Below are 4,223 nucleotides of genomic sequence, written 5' to 3'. Positions count from 1 at the left end.
GGGTGTTGGGTGTGGTGGTGTTGGCAGGGGGGGGGGAGATGCTGCTACACTGCATCCTAAGCAGTGGAGGGTCAGAGTCCCATCCTTGCGGCAGAGTCCAGCCCCAGGAGCCAAGGTCACCTCCCCTCAGGGTCCAGGAGCTCAGAGGATGCCACCCTGGACCCAGGCAGGAGAGGAGGGCAACCCTGCCCCCTCACATCCTCTGGGCCCACCCTGAACACCAGCCCATGGACTCCACAGCAAACCAGCCCTCCAACCCAAAATAAAATTCCCTCGTAGCCACCACACTCAGGAGGGACAGGTTTTATCTCAGATTTTCAAAAGCCTCAAGAGAGTGAAACTTCTGCTCAAACAGCTCCTGGCCCTCGCGCAGAGAAAAGGGGAGAAACCAGACCAATCATCACAGCAGCCAGCGTCGGTATCTGGTTTTGCAAAGTGTTTTCTTTTCCTTTCCACAGCCCGGTGCTCGCCGAGAGTGCAGAGGAAGTGGCTGCAGCCTCATGGCGCTGAAGCCCAGAGAAGGAGAAGGACCTGCCCAAGTGCCATTAGGAAACTGCAGAGCCGCGCGCGATCAGACCAGGAATGGTGACGGGAGGCCTGGGCTCTCTCAAGCTCTTGGTCAACTTGATGTGACTATTCATTGAGCTCTTTCTAGGTGATCAGGACTGTGCTCAGCCTTGTGATCAGAATCAGAGATTCTGTGATGAACAAACTTCAGGAATGGTCCACCCTCAAGAAGGGTCAGGACTGTTGGGGATACAGGCCTTAAATAGGTCTTTTTTTTTTTTTAATACCTAATTACCAAGTGTGAAGAGCACTATAAAGAGAAGAATGAGAACAGTCTAAAGCAACAATTGGAAGAGGGTGACTCCTTTTGAGGGTAGCCAGGGAAAAGCAATCTGAGGAGGTACTTAAAAACCATGTCCAGAAATGAGTGCCGGGATTGATGAATAATGTCTGCCCTGGCCACCGGATTTGGAAGTGGAGGCAGGCATGCCAGATACTTTGGTTTATGCCTTCACTAGAATCCTTGCTATGCAAAGAACTAGACATAATTCTACTCCTACTATTCCCTGTGAGGTAGAGTAGATGAACATTTGCAGTCGAAACCATGATTCAAGGCAATTCACTAGCTTCCTAGGTAGAAAAATTGAGGAAGTGAAATAGAACCAGTGAGGGAGTGACTGGTTCCCATGAAGGGGATGTTAGCCAGTCCTGAAGGACTCCTCGCATGGGATTTGGGGCCCTGTTGAAAAGAAGGTCCTCATTTTAAGTAGGAGAAGGCAAGTGCCTGGGAGGACATTGGAACATCTCAGGCTGCGACACCATGCATGGGCCAGCTGGTTCCTGCTCTGATCCTCTGCACATTCCTGACAAGTTCAGGTACAATCTCTGCCTGGATTTCCTTCTCCACCTGCTCCTGGGCCCCAGTCTGCCTCAGACCCACAGTGAGAACTGACCTTCTTCCATCAGCCTCGCTGCACTCCAGCATCCATTAAGCGGTGCACCAAGACAACTCAGGCTCCCCACGGCCACTGCTGCAGGGCAGCCTGCACACAGCCCACCCCATGGAAAAGCATTCGGAAGGAGGTGCTTTAAAACCTTGTCCAGAAATGAGTGCCAGGGTTGATTAATAATGTCTGCCATGGCCACTGGATTTGGAAGTGGAGGCAGGCATGCCAGATACTTTGGTTTATGCCTTCACTAGAATCCTTGCTATGCAAAGAACTAGACATGATTCTACTTGAGAAGCGACTGTTCCATCTAACTAAATCCTCTAAGAGCAGCCTGCACTCACCCTTCACTTCATTTGTCACAATTGCAATCAGTCACTTCTGTGGCTCTTGATTGATCATCTGCAAGCCCCATGACAAGGGCTGGGGCTGTGTCTGGATTATACACCACCAAATCCCCAGGGCCTGGCACACTTGGCTACTCAACTCTTTGTTGAATGAATGAAATATTATAGAAAAGAAGGAGTTGGGACAATGTTGAGAGGCTAAAAGTTTGGGCCTTGTCCCAGGGATCATTCCAGGTTTTAAAAACTCACCTTTTGGGTTTCGGGGTGCTTGGCAGAGGATGTCTGGTCCTTGAAGCTCTGGTCCTCGGGGGTGCTTGGCAGAGGATGTCAGCAATATGTCAGCGGTTTCTCTAGAGCCCTGCTCCCAGGCCTCCGAGTTGGAAGATTTTCGGGGGAAAGTGGTGATGTCCTCTGTACCCTGCAGTCTGCTGGAGGCCTCTTCTTGATTTTTGAAGAAGGCTAGTGCTTCTTATTGTGCCCACTCTGTTTATTCTCTGGCCCCTATAAAGCTGTCACCTGTGCCCCTTTTTGGAGAGCATGCTAGAGGGACACTCAATGAGATGCATACTGGTTCCATGTGTAAGAACTAATGAAGGGACTCCATGAGGTTGGGCAGAGGCTCCTGGGACTCTGGTCGGCCAGCCTAAGTAGACTTTGGACAAGAGCAGAAGAGCATCTCAGAGAAGGGCACCTTGCATGGGAGAGAAAAAATAAAGTGGGCTCTCAGAGAGGATTGGTCTAGTAAGAGTAGAGGTCTTGGAATGGGGAGGGGACCAAGAAGAAAAGGTCAAGTGGAGCCTGTTCATGGTGACCTTGGTTACTAGACTAGGGATTTGAAGTTGAGCATGTGGGCGATAGGAAGCTACCTTGGACCTTCAAGAGAGGGGCCTCTGGGGCTTGAGGGGTGATGGGCGGAAGACACATCCAAGCCCCCTGGGAGGCCAGATTTTGCAGATAAGGGGAGAAAGGCCCCAGGGAGCCAGCTATGGATGACTCCTATAGACCTTGGTTTTCAGAACGTGTCTCATCAAAGAAACCGGTTGCCTTATTAGTTCTCCAAACAGCACATCTTCCCTAGATCAAGACTCTGGTAGAAACACAATGGCCACAAAAGTGGTTTTTGTGTCTTGGTTTTCTGGGTCTCCCACCCCCCCTCCCTCCGATATCTATTCTCCATTATTGGCCAGACAAAGCCCATCCCAAGATCCCCGCGTCTCCGCATAGCGAACATCTGTCCTTTCTCACCTGCGCATTTACCCATCTGCGTCTCCACGAAATCTTTCATCCCACCGACATTGTAAGGGTTCAAAGTAAGGAGGTTCATGTTGTCAAAGAAACCTTGATCTGAATGCCTTCCCCCCACTTTCTCCTTAAATGAGTTGTTAACAGGAACCCAAGTGTCTGTTGAACCTAAAATACTTTTTTAAAAAAAAAAAAATAAATAACATTTTCAAGGTAACTTACGGCGCGCACTTTAAGAAGCGAGGACTCAGCGTGTCCCCGGCTGCTTCCTCCTTGAAGCTCTGGTCCTCGGGGCTGTGGGAGGCATCCAATCAGACAGGCCGCCGCTGAGGGCTAGGGGAGGAGGGCTGCGGTGGTTTTATTTCAGATTTGAGCTAAGACCATGAAATGGAAGGCAGGAGGAAAAGTGAGTGAGCGAGCAAGTGTGTGTGTGCGTGTGTGCATGTGTGTGTGTGTGTGTGTGTGTGTGTCCCCGTGTGCGGACGGCCAGAATAATGAGTCGCACTAATTCATAGAATTCCATTTTGGCCATCACACACAGGCTCCCTTTTCTCTTGAAGGCCACTTTGAAAAATCCCATTTTCATAAGTCATTTACTTCCCCTAGGAGGGCAGGCCTTCTAAAAATATTCCCCATTTCTTACACCTCAGAAGCAAATTATTTATGTTAAAGCAGCTTCGTTATCCTGGCCCCACTGGGCCCGCCTAGAAATGGAGGTGACTTCCAGGAGGTACCATTATCATCCGCGAAGCCTTAGGAGGGGCCTGTCCCCAACCAGGAGAGGCGAGACCGGGCTTCCCGCCAGACCTCGGGGCCCAAAGAGCGCTTGTGTGTCAAGGAGGGGACGAGCCTTTCTACTTGTCACAAATGTTTCTGGACCAGGCACTGCACTAGGCACTGAGTAAACCACGGTGAGCAGACCTGCTGTCTAGGAGCGTGCCTTGCAGTCAAGGCAGAGCGAGTCCTAATAAAATACAAGGAAGTATGTGGAGAGCTCAGGGAGAGGGAACCTCTGTAGGGCACCCACTTGGCCCTCCAAATCCTCGGGTCCTGCGTTCACCATTCAACCAACTGTGGATCAAAAATGTTTTTAAAAATGAGTCTACACTAAACAGGTACGGATTTTTTTTTTTTCTTGTCCTGATTCCCTAGTGATACAATATAACAGCTAGTGACTTAG

The 4,223-nt window shown here is 50.1% G+C and overlaps 1 long non-coding RNA gene across 1 annotated transcript in view; it reads left to right on the top strand.

Annotated features, from left to right (window-relative positions):
• Nucleotides 1-2,962, top strand: part of LOC125612993 — a 6,918-nt gene extending 3,956 nt beyond the window's left edge. The window contains exon 2 of the long non-coding RNA XR_007343500.1: nucleotides 459-2,962. This is a non-coding gene — a long non-coding RNA (uncharacterized LOC125612993). The remainder of the gene's footprint in view (nucleotides 1-458) is intronic.
• Nucleotides 2,963-4,223: the final 1,261 nt, after the last annotated feature.

Source organism: Marmota marmota, unplaced genomic scaffold, assembly GCF_001458135.2.
Source record: "Marmota marmota marmota unplaced genomic scaffold, marMar, whole genome shotgun sequence".
Taxonomy (NCBI): Eukaryota; Metazoa; Chordata; class Mammalia; order Rodentia; family Sciuridae; genus Marmota; species Marmota marmota.
The sequence above is the reverse complement of the archived record's forward strand: the minus strand, read 5'-3'. Positions and strand labels throughout refer to the sequence as shown.